At 40.3% G+C, this 18,648-nt stretch overlaps 1 long non-coding RNA gene across 3 annotated transcripts in view; it reads right to left on the minus strand.

Annotated features, from left to right (window-relative positions):
* Positions 1-18,648, minus strand: part of LOC145527128 (uncharacterized) — a 46,573-nt gene that overhangs the window by 5,468 nt on the left and 22,457 nt on the right. For 2 of the 3 annotated variants that reach the window (XR_014069544.1, XR_014069531.1), the window contains exon 2: positions 17,867-17,959. The exons of the other annotated variant lie outside the window; for it this stretch is intronic. This is a non-coding gene — a long non-coding RNA (uncharacterized LOC145527128). The remainder of the gene's footprint in view (positions 1-17,866; positions 17,960-18,648) is intronic. 3 annotated transcript variants of the gene reach the window in all.

Consider the following 18,648-nt stretch of genomic DNA (forward strand, 5'->3'; position numbering starts at 1 on the left):
TAATCATAATTGGACATTTTAACATATTCTCTTTTTAGTTGATAGAAAAAATAGACCAAAAACACTTGGCATATAGATTATCTGAACAACACTGTCAACTAACATGATTAAAATTATTTTCCCAACAATTGCAGAATGAATGTTCTTTTCAAGTTTGCATGAAATATTCACCAAGGTAGACTATATCCTAGTCTATCCTGGTTTCATTATATTTAAAAAGGTTAAAGCTTTATAGATTATGTTAATATGTTATCTGATTGCAATGAAATAAAAATAGATATCAATAACAATGAGATATCTAGAAAATTCCCAAATATATGAAAATTAAATAAGGCACACTAAATAATCCATGAGTCAAAGAAGAAACCATAAGGGAAATTAGAACATATTTCTAAGTGAATCATAATGAAAACAACATATCAAAATTTGTGGAATGTAGCCAAAGCAGTTGTTAGAGGAAAATATATAACTTTAAATGCCTATGTTAGAAAAATAGAGAGGTTTAAGTGTTAAGAAGCTAGGAAAATCACAACAATGAAAGCAGAAGGAAAGAAATAATAAAAAACATAAATCAAAGAAATTGAGAACAGCTAAAGTTTACAGAAAGTTTAATAAGCCAAAAGAAGGTACTTTGGAAAGATTAATAAAATTGATAAAGTTCTAGTAAAACTAATTTAAAAAGAGAAAGTAATCCAAATTACCAATATAAGAAATAGAAGAGGGCATATCATATCATATCCTATAGCTATCAGAAAGATAAGTAAATATTCTGAGTAAATTTGTTTATAAATTCAATAATTGAGATAAATTGGAAAAATTCTTGAAAAACTCAACTTACCAAAATTGATACAAGAAAAATAATTTAAATGGCCCTGTACATTAAAAATATGTATTTTTTTTGTAGCTCAAAAATCTGTTCCTCAGAGAAAAGCATAGGCCCACATGGGTTCATCAGTGAATTCTACCAAACAGTTATCAAATATTTATGAAAGAAGTAATACCACACTTATACAAACTCTTTCAGAAAATAAAGGAGAAAATTCTTCTCAATTTATTTTATACCACAGCATAAACCTGGAACCAAAATCCTGACAGACTAATGTCCTTCATTAACCCAGAAAAAAATTCCTCAACAAAATATTAGCAAAACAAATCCAAAAAATATATAATATGGAAAGTATATCATGACCAAGTAGAATTTATCTCAGAAATACAAGATTGGTTTAACACTTGAAAATTTGCCTATGCAATTCACCACATTAACAGAATAAAGGAGAAAAATCACATGATTATCTCAATAAGAGAAAAAGTATTTGACAAAAGCCAACCCACATTCATGATAAGAACTCCTTGATTAGAGGGAAATAGAGGGGAACCTCCTTGATTTCATTAAAGACAGCTATGAAAAGCCTACAGATAACAGCATGGGTAATGGAGAAATTTTGACTGCTTTCCACCTAAGATTGGAACTGTTCTTCCTACCTACTGTACTGGAAGTCCTTGCCAGTGCAGTAAGACAAGAAAAAAGAAAAAGGATGGCTATTGAGGAGGAAGAAAGTAAACATTATACAAACATTGTGGTTGTCTACAGAGAAAATTCCAAGGACTATTTTAAAAACTACTATAAATAGTAAAATAATTTAACAAGGTTAAAAGGATCATACATGATGATCAAGTGGGATTTATCCCAAGAATGCAAGGATTCTTCAATATAGACAAATCAACCAATGTGATACACAATATTAACAAATAATTAAAGAATGAAAACCATATGATCATCTTGATAGATGCATGAAAGCTCTTGACAAAATTCAGCATGAATGGACCTAGAGACTGTCATACAGAGTGAAGTAAGTCAGAAAGAGAAAAACAAATACTGTGTATTAACACACAGGGAACAGGGAACTCTACTCAATGCTCTGTGGTGACCCAAATGGGAAGGAAATCCACAAAAGAGGGGATATATGTAGAGCTGATAAGCTTTGCTGTACAGCAGAAACTAACACAACACTGAAAGCAATTATACTCCAATAAAAATTAATTAAAAGATTAGCAAGGTCACATAATACAAAGTTAGTAAATAAAAATCAATTGGATTTTTGTATAATGGCAAAAACAACTGATAATGAAATAAATGCTATTTATAAGAACATCAAAGAGACTAAAATATTCAGTAATAAATTTAGAACAAGATTTTAATACTTCAACCCTTAAAATGTACAAAATGTACAAAAATACAAAATGTTTCTGAGAGATATTAAAGTAGATCTAAATATAGTTATTTCATATTCATGGACTATAAAATAAGTATTGTTAAGATGTAAGTTATCTCAGATTCAATGCAGTTCTAGTCATAAGCCCAGCAGACTTTTGTAGAAATTGAAGAGATGATTCTACAATGTATGTAAAAAAGCAAACAATCTAGAATAGCTAAAATAATTTTTCAGGAAAAAAGTTAGAGGACTGATACTAACGTGACTTTAAGACCCATTAGAAAACTCTATCAATCAAGTGTAGGAGATAAATCTTTATGACCTTCAAGTAGGTAAAGTTTGCTTAATAGAACAAAAAAGCATAAATTATAAAAGAAAATGGACAAATTGCATTTCATCTCAATTAAAAAATTTTTTGTTCTTCAAAAGACACCTTTATAAAACTGAAAAGGGAAACCACAGACCAGGATATATTACTAATACACTTGTCTGTCAAAGGACTTGTATCCAGAATGTATAGACAACGTCTACAATGAAATAATAAGAAAGATAATCCAATTTTAAAAACGGGATCAAATAATTTAATCAATGCTTCAGTACAAATGACCAATAAGCGTCTTCATTTTCATCAGGAAAATGCAAAACAAAACCACAATTGAATATCACTGTACATCAATATGCTTGCTAAAAAGAAAAAGATGTAATGTTGGTGAGAATATGGAATAGCTAGAACTCCTACATTATTGGTGAGAGTGTAAAATGGTAAACCACTTTGGAAAAGTTTTCCAAAGTTTCTCACAAGGTTAAACATACACTTAACATGGGGTGGCAGAAGATGAGATGGTTAGATAGCATCACCAACTCAATGGATATGAGTTTGAGCAAACTCCAGGAGACAGTGAAAGACAGGGAAGGCTGGCGTGCTGCAGTCTGTGGGGTCACAGAGTTGGAAACAACTTAGCAACTGAACAACAGCAAATAACATGTGATCCAATCATTTCATTCCTAGATATTTACTCAAGACAAATGAGAATGTATATCCACACAAAGACTTATGCAAGAATATGCATAAGAGCTTTATACATAATTGTTCTACTGGGAACATCACAAATGTCCATCAGCAGGTCAATAGATCACCTGTGTTATATTTCCATAATTAGACACTATTCAGAAGTAAGAAGGAATAAACTGCTAGTACATATAGCAACATAGAGTGATGTCAACAATGTAACCCTGAGTGAAAGAAGCCAGACACAAAATAGTACATATTGTGTGATTCTATCCAAATGAAGTTCTAGAACAGGTTCACTAATCTATTGTCACAGGAATTAGAACAAGGGCTTCTTAGGATGGGAGTTAAGGGGCACTGGATATGGATGTGTATCAGAATTAGCTGCAAAGAGACATGAGAAATCTTTCTGGGGTGATGAAAGTGGGGTAATGGAGATGTTCTATATTGAATATGAGATGCTTAAATGAGGGTTTGTCAAAGATCATACATTTTGTTGCTTTTAAATTGTACTTCAGTAAATTTGAAAAGCAAAGACGTGTAAACATTAGCAGAATAATCAGGTTGGCAGCTGTTGGGCTGAACCTCACTGGTGTGAAAATAACCTCAAGTTCAAATTCTTTCAAGACAAAGTCATCTAAATGGAATTTTGGATTTTATGTTGTTGGTCCTTCAAGTTCGGTCTCACAGTCTGAGATCAAGCCTGTAATGAATAACCGTTCTAGATGAGAAAGAGGAGGCTTTTCTATCCATTGCTGAATGGTTATCCTATTGGGGAGCTAATCGATTCTGAAGCCTTCTGCCAAGTCTCTGATGGAGACCTCAGGAGCGGTGAGTGTTGCTCCTGGCTTGGGTTAGCTGAATTGAGCACCACTTCACAGTCCTTATCCACTCCAAGCTCAGGGTCCTCACGAGTGAAACAGGACAGTAATTGTGTAAGGATGAAATGAGATACATGTATAAAAGTAACCAGCAAAGTGTTTGGCACATAGTAACCACCACACTCTGTCATTTTATTACTTCTTGTTGTTGGGTTTTGTTTTTTTGAGAATTGCTCATTTTTATAAATTGAGCTAGGGAATGCACAGAGTTGTCAAGATGGGGATGGGAAGACTTGTAAACATAAAATAAATGTCTTTATCTCACCATGGGTGACTGATCCTCCTTTTTAGGAGTGAAGATCCTGGTACCTGTCTCTATATTAGCTATACCTCCTTCAAGCCAACTTCAGCAAACAGGAGTTTATGGGTTCACAGAACTGAAAAATCCAGTGTCTTATATTCCAATAACCCTGCAACCCCTAATAATTCCAACAGGAGTCCCAGGTTAAGTCTAGGGGGCTTGTTTGGGACCCACATATGAACCAGCTGCAGTGTGGATGAGAATGGAATACACTACTGTGATAGGCCCACCAATAGCCAGGAGCCAGGGTCAGCACAACCAACCCACAAAGGAAGAGAGAGAAAGACATAATTCCCCAAAGGAAAACATGGTGCCTCTCTGTTTTGTCAAAATTCTGTATATCTCGCAAGTGGTTTCCGGCACTAGGAATTGTTCTCTACAACAGATGCCACACTGAGTACTGCGGTAGATTACCCACAAGAAGATTAGTGTTCTGGGGAGAAATGAACTCCTGGGAAGCTGTCTGCACATCACAGGGCCCTTCACTCAGTTTTCACATCTATTCTCAGTGAGGCGCCGCTTCTTAAAATTCCTAAGAACATTAGCTCCACAATGAAAAAAAAAAAAGACTATTTCTAATAAGCATCCGTGACTTTGTCTTATTATTAAATAGACTCTGGAATCTCTTTCCTTCTATGTAAACAGAGTTTGGGTTTATTAGGTACCACCAGTGAAGGTGGCTTAGTTTGGAGGAAGAGAAGGAAGGAACTGTTTGTTTTTTCAAATATTCCAATTTTATAAGAGGGCCATTTGGCCTCTTGGGACACTTCACTTCCTGTTATGAGACCAGTCAAATGGGATGAATGAATCAGACCATTCAGTTGGAGGCCGTAAATATTAGCTGAATGGGCAAGAAAACAAGTCCTGTGTTTTTCAAGTGGCAGCAGAACATGTTCAGATCAATGCTGGCTCTAAGCTGGTGGAATTGCCGTCATTCATCCTTTGGGGCTTTCCCCATTTTACAGAGAACTTGTATAGCCTGTGTGTCTCGGACACGAACATCAACCCCTGCTTTTCGTTGCTGATAGGCATACATTTTGTTCAAGTATCCAACTCTACCCAAGAGGACTCAGATCATCAAGAAAAGTTCCTGATTAATCTACTTCAGCCAGCACGTGGGGTTCCCCAAAGATAGTCAAGCAAATAGATGGAATAATTTGGATCACTGAGCTGTGACGGTTCTGCACCTGAGTCTTTTTTATCTCTGGACCTCCCACTCTGTGATTTAATGTATATGTTAGTACGAGTCAGGGGTTTCTTTATTTGTAGCCTATACTAATACATTGTACCATCCTCAGTAAGGAATTCACCTTTATTCAGGCAACACTCAGTTAAGAATGCTTTTCCCCTTACCTACCTGGGCACTAGAACCTAGGCTGCAGTTTTCAACTGCATGAACCCAGAAGTAACTGCCAGGAGTGCTTTTGGCTACAAATATGATAGAAGGTTACTTGAACACTTGGATGTTTGTCTCGTGGAACAAAACGTTCACTGTGGCTGGGGCTCAGGAAATTCACATCTTTCCTTTTTTTTTTTTTTTTTTGAGATTTATGTATTTATTTATTTTAATTTATTTATTTTCGTTGGAGGCTAATTACTTTACAATATTGTAGTGGTTTTCGTCATCAGCAGTGTGTAGACTTCTGACCTCATGCTTGTTGCCTCCATCCTGCAAGTTGGCTTTTAAACCTCCAGATGTCCATCTCATTCAGAAGGAGGGGGCAGTGGCAGCACCCTGTTTCCCTGATGCCTTCAATTTATGTCTCATGGTGAGAAATGTATCACAGGGCATCTCTAGATGGGACTCTGGCAGAGCAAGTGTGCTTAGCCTAAAATACTGCTACCCTAGCAAAATTGAATTTGCCTTATTAAGAAGGAAGATAATGTTTATTAGGTAGGCGGCTTGCAATGACTGCAACACTAGTTCAGATATTTATCTTTAGTTCTTTAAGGAACTAAAGAAGTTCTTTAATTTGAGATTTTACAAAGACAGCAAGAAGATTAGATGAGAAGAACCAAGCTCATCCTGTGGCATTAACTACTTACGATTAACTTAAGCATGAATAAAGAGGACCCAGGCTAGAAATAACCACAAAGTCTTGTATATTTCTTATCTGAAGGAAATGATGTAAACCTTAACCAGATGCAGCTAAAAGAAATATTGCACCCAGATCTTCCTTATCATCCTCATACTGCACCATTCACAGACCTTCTCTGGGTCTCACAATGTTAAATGCTTGTTTCCCTTGAGCAAAGCTGCCAATGATCCATCTATCTATCCATCCATTGTCTCTCTATCCTTCCATCATCCGTCCACTTACATATTCAATATAAGCTTTCTAAAGTACAGTTTTGTCGACAATACTTCTAAAACTTTACCTTTGCTAGTGATGAGGCTACTACACAGGTCTGTGTAAATGTTCCTTCAACATGCTCACAAAATTCCTTTTTTTTGTTGTCTATCAGACCTGCATGGCTGCTTCCTGCCTCCCTGCCTGTCTCTGGAGCAAGCTCCAATCTTCACTAGGGGGTAGAAGCAGTTTTGTTGTCTGCCTTGACTTTTGACAGGAGGAGAAGAGCTTTCAAGTTGAGGATTACTTGAAAAATCCCCTTGGAGAGCTATCAGGTCAGGTCAGGTCAGGGCAGTTGCTCAGTCGTGTCCGACTCTTTGCAACCCCATGAATCGCAGCATGCCAGGCCTCCCTGTCCGTCACCAACTCCCGGAGTTTACCCAAACCCATATCCATCAAGTCAGTGATGCCATCCAACCATCTCATCCTCCGTCATCCCCTTCTCCTCCTGCCCCCAATCCTTCCCAGCATTAGGGTCTTTTCCAATGAGTCAACTCTTCGCATGAGGTGGCCAAAGTATTGGAGTTTCAGCTTCAACATCAGTCCTTCCAATGAACACCCAGGACTGATCTCCTTTAGGATGGACTGGTTGGATCTCCTTGCAGTCCAAGGGACTCTCAAGAGTCTTCTCCACCACCACAGTTCAAAAGCATCAATTCTTTGGCGCTCAGCTTTCTTCACCGTCCAACTCTCACATCCATACATGACCACTGGAAAAACCATAGCCTTGACTAGACAGACGTTTGTTGGCAAAGTAATGTCTCTGCTTTTAAATATGCTATCTAGGTTGGTCATAACCTTCCTTCCAAGGAGTAAGCGCCTTTTAATTTCATGGCTGCAATCACCATCAGCAGTGATTTTGGAGCCCCCCAAAATAAAGTCTGACACTGTTTCCACTGTTTCCCCACCTATTTTCCATGAAGTGATGGGACCAGATGTCATGATCTTAGTTTTCTGAACGTTGAGCTTTAAGCCAACTTTTTCACTCTCCTCTTTCACTTTCATCAAGAGGCTCCTTAGTTCCTCTTCACTTTCTGCCATAATGGTGGTGTCATCTGCATATCTGAGGTTATTGATATTTCTCCTGGCAATCTTGATTCCAGCTTGTGTTTCTTCCAGCCCAGCATTTCTCATGATGTACTCTGCATATAAGTTAAATAAGCAGGGTGACAATATACAGCCTTGATGTACTCCTTTTCCTATTTGGAACCAGTCTGTTGTTCCATGTCCAGTTCTAACTGTTGCTTCCTGACCTGCATACAGGTTTCTCAAGAGACAGGTCAGATGGTCTGGTATTCCCATCTCTTTCAGAATTTTCCACAGTTTATTGTGATCCACACAGTCAAAGGCTTTGGCACAGTCAATAAAGCAGAAATAGATGTTTTTCTGGAACTCTCTTGCTTTTGCGATGATCCAGCGGATGTTGGCAATTTGATCTCTGGTTCCTCTGCCTTTTCTAAAACCAGCTTGAACATCTGGAAGTTCACGGTTCACGAATTGCTGAAGCCTGGCTTGGAGAATTTTGAGCATTACTTTACTAGAATGTGAGATGAGTGCAATTGTGCGGTAGTTTGAGCATTCTTTGGCATTGCCTTTCTTTGGGATTGGAATGAAAAGTGACCTTTTCCAGTCCTGTGACCACTGCTGAGTTTTCCAGATTTGCTGGCATGTCGAGTGCAGCACTTTCACAGCATCATCTTTGAGGATTTGAAATAGCGAGAGAGCTATCACTGACTCTTAAACTTAGGGAGATGTTCAGAGCAGTGCAGCAAAATTAAGCAGTGACTCTCACCCTTCTCCCCAGTCAGCACTACCAAAACAGCTCAGGGTTTTGCTGTTTAACCCCATGGGGGTTGTGGTATTCTTATTTTTACCCAGAGAGAAAACAAGAGCAAGAAAAGTTAAGGAACAACTTAGTATTTCTCTCTTAGGTAAGACAAAGAAATCTGCTGTCTCATCTCCAAAAATCCCAGTGAATATTATTTTGCCAAGAAATGGAGGGAGACCTGCTTCCATGAGCACACATGAACACACATAGGTGATTTTCCCAAACGTGTTAGAAGATATCTTGGAAATGCCCAGAGAGATGGTGAACAGGGGCATCGTCAGGGAAGGGGCAGAGTGGGAATTTCCCAGTAGTCCAGTGATTAAGACTCCATGCTTTCACTGCCGAGGGCTCAGGTTCAATCCCTGGTCGGGAAGCCAAGATCTCACAAGATGGGAAGTGCCCAAGAAAAAAAAAGAATCTTAAAAAGGGGGGCAGAGGGAGCAGTTTTATCAGAGCTACTGTAATGCTGCCTCTTGGGCTCGGAGTTCTTAACATTCCCACCAGATAAAATAACTGTACTTTCAGATTTTAAAAAGGGGAGGGCAGAGAGGAGGTCTTTGGGTTATTTATTGTCCTGCAGCATGTAGCCCAGCAACCATTTTATCATGTTTCATGGGTGGTTTAGATAATGGGTTGGCTGGGGACTGGCTGCTGGCAGTTCCTTTACTGGTCTCTGTTGGGTTCTTTCTTGCACTTTCTGTCAGTGGGCAACTGGGTTGCCACTAGGCTGGATATCTGAGTCTCAGGTGTTCCTCTGTGTGATCATCCTTCATGTGATGACTCATCCTCCAAGTCCTGTCCATATGGCCTTGTTTTATGATAAGGGTACTCAGGCTTCCCAGGTGACTCGGTGGTCAAAAATCTGCCTGCCAAGAGACTCGGGTTTGAACCCTGGGTCGGGAAGATTCCCTGGAGAAGGAAATGGCAACTCACTCCAGTATTCTTGCCTGGAAAATCCCATGGACAGAGGAGCCTCACAGGCTGCAGGCCAAGGGGTCACAAAGAGTCGGACACAACTTAGTGACTAAACAACAACTCAGACATTATACTTGAGACCTCAGGGCATGGCAAAAGGTTCAGGCCTTCTTAATGCCTGGGCTCAGATTCCTGCAACATCTTTCCTCCAAATTCCATTGGTCAAAGCAGTCATGGGCCAAACTAGATTGCTGCTGCTGCTGCTGCTAAGTCGCTTCAGTCGTGTCCGACTCTGTGCGACCCTATAGACGGCAGCCCACCAGGCTCTGCCGTCCCTAGGATTCTCCAGGCAAGAATACTGGAGTGGGTTGCCATTTCCTTCTCCAGTGCATGAAAGGGAAAAGTGAAAGTGAAGTCGCTCAGTCGTGTCCGACTCTTAGCGACCCCATGGACTATAGCCTACCAGGCTCCTTCGTCCATGGGATTTTCCAGGCAAGAGTACTGGAGTAGGGTGCCATTGCCTTCTCCCAAACTAGATTAGGTGGAGGTAAATGTCTAATGTTTAGGAGTTTTAATGCTCAGACTGTCACTAGGAAAAGAAGACATACTGAACAAAACTGATCAATTTTACAGCTTGACTTGTAGCCAGTACCAATGCCTCCTGGCAGATTCATTTAGGAGACAACCCTGACTTAGGGGACCTGGGTTGTGAAATAGGGTTATGTAAGATTTTGGAGTCAGGCTCAGAGTCAGAGAGGCTCTTAATAATATACTCATTTCCACTCTGTGATTCCACATATGTCTTTAATAATCCTTTCCTCGGGATGAAGATAAGTCCTGCTTTAAAACATCTGAAGAAACTGCAGAGCAATGGCCTCATTCTGCTATGGCCAAGGCTGCCTTCAAGACCACCTGTAAGAACACCCTATTTAAGCAAAATGTGTTGATTATTTTTAGCATAACTTAACCCCCAGGAGTCTAATGAGGTGTTAACAGGGTGTGTTAATTATGTGATTTTTGTTGTCTTCATTAAAGTTACAATTCTCAATCGAATTTGCCACCTGAAATCCCAGAGGAGCCACATTGCTCTTCTGACCCTGGCAGCTTTTAGTTTCCTGCAGTTTGCACAATCACATAAACATATTTTGTTTCTCCTTTGGAGAATCAAATGAGCATGGCTCCCACACTCAGAAGACCTTGGCTACCCCCTTCTTAATTCTTACACATTTTTAATCTCCGTTATGAGCAGCTGGATCTTACAATGAGGTCAAGGTGCAGAATGCTAGCGACATTAGCTCATTGTTGACTGTTTAGAGCAGACTGTCCTTCAACTCAACAGAAAACTGCCAGAGAAGCTGAAAACCAGGAAGAAGGAGAAGCACAAAAATCAGCTTTCATTGCTTTTTGCAGTGTTTTAATTAACTGAGGAACTGTGTTGCATGCACACGACTCTGACTATTTTTAAACTTTTGCAATATATGCTATACCTCTGTCCCGAGTGACAATACATCCCATCCAGAAAAACCTTTTCTCAGGAAGAGATAATCACCTATCCCAGACTCATTTGAAGCAGCAATCAACATCCCTTTCATAATTCTGTCTGCATCACTGATGTTCTAGAGGGACTTTATTTGGCAATGGTGTTAGGGACCTATTGCAAGTCCAGGAGGTAATGGATTCAGGATTTCAGCTGAAAATGTCTTAATGATGGCCTCATCGGGATGAATGAAGTTGTAATGAAAATAGCAGGTGAATCTGACTGGCAAATAGGACATTATGAGTCTTCTTAGTAATTAGAATTGTCTAAAAATGGAATGGACTGTCACATGAGGTAGTGAGCTCCCCATAAAAAAATCAGGGATATTGAAGTGAAGGTTCCATGTCAGAGAAAGGTTAGACTTGATACTCTTTGGGGTCTCTTCCAACTTTCATCTAGATTCCATGATTGTTCAAATGGAAGAATAGCTTTGACTTTGGAAATTTGCAAGTTGGGTTCCGTGATGAAATATGATAGAGTAGAAAGCTAGGCACTCCTGGATTCCAACCTCTGCCCTCTTACTAGGGCTGTGTGATTATGAGCAAGTTACTCAAACTCTCTGTGCTGTCTAAAATGAGGGTTGAAATATATTGCTTCTAAGGCCATTTTAAGAGTCAGAAACAAGACATTTAAAATACAAGACCCAAGATAAGCACTCAGTAAATCATAGTTCTGGTTGCTCTTAGGAGTTTAATTCTTTACTTTGTTCTTCATCCTCCACTTCAATGATACAGTCTTGATTTGCAAAAACAGAAGAGATGGAGGTCTCAGAAAGTTATTGGTAAAAGATCAAGCTTGTACAATTGAACAAGGAAGGCAGAGCACGTCTTCATGCTACATCAATAGGTAGAGAGAGGTCACATGCCCAACCCAAGGACATATGGCCATTCCCCCAATCTGCCTTGCCCACTCTACCACCAGGGCTCCCAAACATTCTGCTATGTCTTGTGTCCACAGGGTAGAGTCAATCCAGATGCCAGTTGCCCTCTGGAAAGATGTTCCCACTGATGGTGAATTTAGCTCAACCAATGGAAGCCTCTAGAAAGCTAGCATCTGGAGAATTGAGCTGGAATCTGTATTTGTAGACTTTAAATTAATTGTGGTCTGCCACTAACTCATTGTTTACCTGTTTACCTATTTATCTTGGGCTTTGTAGAGGGAACACATTCATCTGTTTAGATCTTTGTATCCCCTTTGTCCACATGGTTCAAAATTTTAAAGTACAAAAAAAGGTATACACAACACAAATGAACATATCTACAAAACAGAAACAGACTCACAGACAAAGAGAACAGGCTTGTGATTGCCAAGGGGAAGGCGGGTGTGGGAGGGAAGGACTGGGAGTTTGGGATTAGCAGATGCAAGCTATCATATATAGGATGGATAAACAACTACATGCTACTGTATAGTACAGGGAACTATATTCAATATACTATAATAAGCCATAATAGAAAAAAATATTTATGTATAACTGAATCACTTTGCTATACAGCAGAAATTAACATAATAATAAATAAATCAACTGTATTTCAGTAAAATTATTTTTAAAAGGCGTACAACAAAAAAGGCCTCCCTGGTGGCTCAGTGGTAAAGAATCTGTCTGCAGTGCTGGAATCCCTGGGTCAAGAGGATCCCCTGGAGCAGGAAATGGCAAGCCACTCCAGTATTCTTGCTTGGGAAATCCCATGGACAGAGGGGCTTGGCAGGCTACAGTCCATGGGGTTGCAAAGAGTTGGACACAACTTAGTGTCTTAACAACCCACCAGCATATACAACGAAAAGGCACCCTGATACTTTGTTGCCCAGGTACCCAGTTCTCCTTTCCAGAGACAACTAGTTTATACAATACAGCTTATATGTTTAGAATCCCAGAGGTATTTTTTTAACTTGAGGTAAAATTCACTATAGCAATTTTAAAGTGTACAATTCAGTGGCATTTGGTGTATTTACAATGTTGTGCAGTCATCACGTCTCTTTAAAACTGTTTCAGCCCCCCAGAGAAAGCAAAAGATAAAATAAACCATTATGTTATCACTAGCCATTTCTCCCTCACTAGCTTCCCACCTTGGTAACCACTAATCTGCTTTCCATTCTATGAATTTGCCTATTGTGGATACTTCCTATAAAAGGAATCATACGATACATGACCTTTCCTGTCTAGCTTCTTTCACTTATAATGTTTTCCAGGTTCATCCAAGTTTGTTCTTTTTTATGGCTGAATAACATTCTGTTGTATGTATATGCCACAATTTGTTTATTCATTTATCTGCTGATGAATGACATTTGAGCTGTTTTCACCTACTGATTTTTATGAATAATGCTGCTATAGTCATTTGTGTACAGTTTCCATATGGCCATGTGTTTTCATTTCGTTTGCATATATACCTAGGAGTAAAATTGCTGGGTCATACAGCAATAGAATAGAATTTAAATATTGAGAAATAGGAAGTTTTTAAGCATGCAGTTTCCTCTATTTTCACACAGTTGCTAGCATACTACATGTATTGTGTTGCACTTTGCTTTATTCACTTGACAATGGGCTCTATAGATCTTTTCAGTGGTATGCTGGTAAATAGTTAACAACCAGCTTTTGTGAAGTAGGGAGTGCCTTGATTGGTAGCATTTACAGATGCCTGTGGTGTAACTGCTACCATGGTCAATTTCAAGCTGTGTGAGGTCACTGAGTACAGAGTTAGGAAGAGAAGCTAGTTATCTGCGCTCATGAATTGGTCCAAGCCACCTCCATCACACAACTAGATCTTTCCATATCAGAGCATGAAGAGCTGCCTCATTCCCTTTCATGACGGTATAGCAGGTCATTTTAGGATGTACTATAATTTTTTAACCAGTCCCTTGTGGTAGACACTTAGGTTGTTTCCGGTCTTTTACCTCCACAATCCAGACTTTAATGGATAACCTTGTATGCGTGTCATTTTGCTCATGTGCAAATATAGCAGAGGACATGGTTCCATGACTTCATAAGAGGCACTATGGGAAGAAATTCTCAAAAGACAATTTATTCCTTCACTGGACAGTTTTGGCTCTTAGGAAAAATTCTATGCAAAGAAATTGTCTGTTTTACCCCAGTTTCCTCATGAGTAAAATAGATGCAAATTAACTAGCCACTTGCCAGTGTCAAAGAATTAATGTAAAACTTTAAAATGAAAAACACGTTTTTCTTCTGAAAGATCAAAATTTGTGTTAACACAAAGTGACATGGTTTACACTTGGTGACCTCAGGCACTGTCACAAGTAGGTGGGTGAGAAAAAAGTCCATTCCTGGGACATTGTGACCCTGCTCTGGAGTCCATAAGGGTGAGACTCCCAGCAGAGGGCTCCAATGAAATGATTAGAAATAGGATAGTTGTAGAGTTTCAATGCAGTTCTTCTTTATATTATTTGACCAAGAAGCTGGAAGACAGCCATCTTTCTCAGCCATCTCACTGCATTTCAGCCTCATCTGGGAAGCTTTTAAAATCTTGATGTCCAAGCCACAGCCTGGATGGATTAAATCATGCTCTGCAGTTAGAAACACAGGCACCTGTATTTTTTAAAGCTCCCCTTGGTGAGTCCACTGTTTAGCCAAGATTGAGAAGAGAATATGAGCAGGGAATCATACTAGAGAAATAAGGAAACACATTGGTATTAGTCCAGGGGAAAGCCAACGGGATGTATATGTACAAAGAAAATTTATTCTAAGAAATTGGCTCATGTGGTTATAGAGATAGAAAATCCAAAATCTGCAGAATGGGCCTGCAGGCTGGAGACCAGAGAAGAGAAGATGCTGCAGTTCAAGTCTAAAGGCCACCTGTTGCTGAATTCCCTCTTGTTTGGGGAGGTGAGTCTTCTGTTCTATTCATACCTTCAACTGACTGGATGAGGTGCACCCACAATATAAAGTGCTATCTGCTCTGTTCAAGGCCCACTGGTTTAAATGTTAATCTCATCCAAAAACCATTCAGAAGAATGTTTGAGCACATATCTGGGCACCATGGCCCAGCCAAGTTGATACATAAAATTAACCATCACAATTTAACAGTTGTTTGGAAATATTCAAAAATTTCACCTTTAGGGTATAGGGACAGGAATTCAGGGTTATTTAAAGGTATATTTCTCTGACTTGGTTACAAAGAGATGCCCTCTTAAATTCCTTAGCTGCATCCCTAGAGGAACCATTTACCTGTTACTTATAAGCCCTATTCCCAGAACCCACAGATTTTATTAAAATTAAGAATTAGGAGAAGATAAGGTATTTTGTTCCATCATCTTGGAATTGGATGTTTTTATTAAAAGATTATCAACTTTTTTGCCAGCAGGAGTGAGTGTTGTAAATTGTGCACAGAGATTTACTAGAGTCAATGTAAAAAGGTTGATCTTAGGTCAGGAACATATTCCTTTAAGAAAATCTGATTCCTTCTGCTCTCTTGAAAGAACTCCAGCAGCAAAACCCAGAATTAAAAAGATTAGTGTTGAGAGTTCTGTCGGTCTCAGCAGGAAGGACTATGGGGCTTATTGGGAAAATCTAATTTTCCCTTCTCTCCTTGATAAAAAGGCTTCTGAGTTTTTCCATGTCACCAGCAATAGGATTTGCTTCCTTCCAGAGTAACTCCCCATGATTGGGAGTTTAGAATCCAGATTTTCTAAGCAGCTGATCATCAGGTTGCCTGAATATCCCAAGGTGTTGAATTTCAAGTAGCCTTTGAATTGGGTTAGGAATCAAGGCTCTGTAGTGATCTTAGCCGTGTGCTTCCATCTGCCTTTGCACCTCACACTCTTGTTCACACTCCCATTTCAGATGCAGATATTCGGCCCAGTGAGGAGATCCAGGGGATCTGAGGACCACACTGAACCTCTCACAGTGGCCATATGTGATGCTCTGATTCCCAGAGGTCGTGGGTTCTACCCCAAGCCACGTTCAACCTGTGGAGCTAGCTGCCTGATCAAGCTGGAACTTCTGTGAGTCACCAGGAAACTGAGTCAGCCTCGTTGATTTGGAGTAGGAGGGTGTGGGCTGAGTTTGTGGGGACCTTGAATGAGAATTTGTGGTCATGGAAATAGTTCCATTTTGCCAGCTACGAATCAGCCAGCATTCATTCGGTCCAGAAGCAGAAGAGCTGAAGTTAAAAATAAGTCAACCTTTTCATTTTAGGCAAGGCAGAACACACCCTGAAATGGGAATTGGGTATCAGGTGGACCTGCTCTGCTCTGGAGACTCAGGGGGCAGGGGTAGGGGATGGGGGGAGGGAGCACTAACCCAAGATCTCACCTCCCTCCATAGCTTCCCTGACTATGCTATGTGGATAGTGGTGAATAGGGAAAGTATGTGGATCTATCTGTCCGGCAGGGAAGATGGCCTGAATTGAAGCAGAGTTGACCTCCTATCCTTTTCTTTGCTAAAGCTTGGGGGACCCAGAGCCTCAGTCTTCTCTCTGTACCTTGTCAGGAGATGGCATCACGGTAAGAGCACCTGTGCTGTGTGTAAGTTAGGTGTTCATTGGTACTCAGCTACTCCCGTTGTTAAAACACTGAAATATTTTCCTGCTCCTTGGTAAAGGTATAATGACCCTAGCCCTCTGTCTCACTGCTACCAGCTACCCAGCATCTCCTCTGGGATTTCATAAATTGCCCCAGTACCCAGTAACTAAAGGGTAGATGTACTTCCCCAGTGGCTCAGCAGTAAAAGAATTTGCCTGCAATTCAGGGGACGTGCAGGAGACCTGGGTTCAATCCCTGGATCAGGAGGATCCTCTGGATAAAAGAAATGGCAGCCCATTCCAGTATTCTTGCCTGGGAAATCCCACAGACAGAGGAGCCTGGTATGCTATAGTTCATGGGGTCGCAAAGAGTCAGACACAACTTAGTGACTAAACAGCAACCACAGCAAAGGGTTGATTCCTTGTGCAGCGGGACATCCAGAAAATTGAATTTCCTCTGTTCTCTTAAACAAACAAACAAAACCTCCAGTATCAAAATCCATAATTCAAAAAGATTAGTGGTAAGGGTTCTTTTGGTCTCAACAGGAAGGAATTCATGGTTTGGGGGGGAAATCATGGACAACCCAATTATCCTTTCTCTTCTTTATAAAAGGGTTTTGGAATTTTTCCATGTCATTAGCTGTGAGCTTTTCTTTCTTCCATAAATGACTGGAAGCTTCAGTGCCAACTACATCCTTCGGGATTAGTCCTAATCAATACAGTAGTGGTTAAGTATAGTGACCATCAACATTGGGTATAGATGTAGGTGTCCACCTGAAGAAGGTGTTGGGCTGGTAACCCAAGGGACTGTATATACAGCCTTGCCTACTTAGCAGAAAATACTCCTCTGTTTCATCACAGCATTTTCCTGCTAGTTCAGTCATCTGGATATCATCTCCCATGTTCTGGGGCACAGACTCTTGAGTTCAGCCATTCAGGTGTCTTCATCATGCCTCCATATGCCTCCATGCCCTCAGTGGCCCTCTGTTGGTGATTCCACCACTATGGCCAGTCTGAAGTGAGGGCTCCCTTTCTCATATCCACTGAATCCCAAATGTGGGCAGGTCTTTCCACGTGGTTCCCACAGAGGATCAGAGACCAGATGTCATTTTTTAACAGCCATGAGAGTGATGCAGGGAAGTAAATTACAGATCAAAGCTCATAGTTCTGATGAGCCTGGACCTATCCTGGCATCCTAAACAGATCAGTTTCCCTCACATGCACCCTTCTGACTGCTCTGGGGCTAGGACAAGCTTCCCCCACCTGTCACCAGAAAGACCAAGATGTCCCCACATTTTAGAGTTCAGGCCAGGTGACTCAGCATATCTCAACAACAGGGAGGAAAGGGGTTTCTCACCTAGCTCTAGGGTCCCCAGTAAGACGGCGACAGCTCGGTCGAGGTGAATCGGCAACAGATTCAACCAGGTCTTTCGCCAAGGGTCCAAGCATCCTGCAAAGGATGGAAACAACCAGGTACAGACCCCACTTACCATCAGGATGTTTGTTATATTGTCATCCCCATTTTATAGAAGAGAAACTGAGTCCTGGAAAGGCTTAGTAACTGAGCTAAGCTCACACAGCCTGCAAAGCTTCTAAGACCATGTGCCTGAATGAACACTCTAAAACCTGAAGTTTTAACCACTACACAAAGCCCTTTTCTTATGTGAATCTGGAGAGCTGTTAAACATCTTCAATGATCAGCCTGTTGCAAATGTGCAAAAGGCATATGGCACTCATGAGTTAAGAAGGAAGTTGAGCTTGAAGGCTTCTGGTGGGTTTCATAGGGAACAGAAAACAACAATGGGGAGCTTAGAGCCTCCTCCTCATCAGTGGAACTCTGGAAATTTTCCAGTTCATTCCTTGACAGTCATATCAGTAGTGTCAGGAGAGGCAGCTTGAGCCACAGCAGTATGGTTCTCGAGTTCTTCAGCTGCCATGTTCCCTCGCACATTATTCTATGCAGCTGTTTAAGATTAGCAAACACACGTACAATGATCACACACAGGGTGGTCAAACATAAGACCTTGATCTACCACATTCCCCAGTTTCTTGTGTATCAGTCTTCTTCCAACTGTGATAAAGTTCCACCTGGGATGAGTATGGTTTTTCTGCTGATTTTTTCAAATCAGAGTCTTCATT

This window comes from Giraffa tippelskirchi, chromosome 1 (assembly GCF_054371585.1).
Source record: "Giraffa tippelskirchi isolate mGirTip1 chromosome 1, T2T-mGirTip1v1.2.pri, whole genome shotgun sequence".
Taxonomy (NCBI): domain Eukaryota; kingdom Metazoa; phylum Chordata; class Mammalia; order Artiodactyla; family Giraffidae; genus Giraffa; species Giraffa tippelskirchi.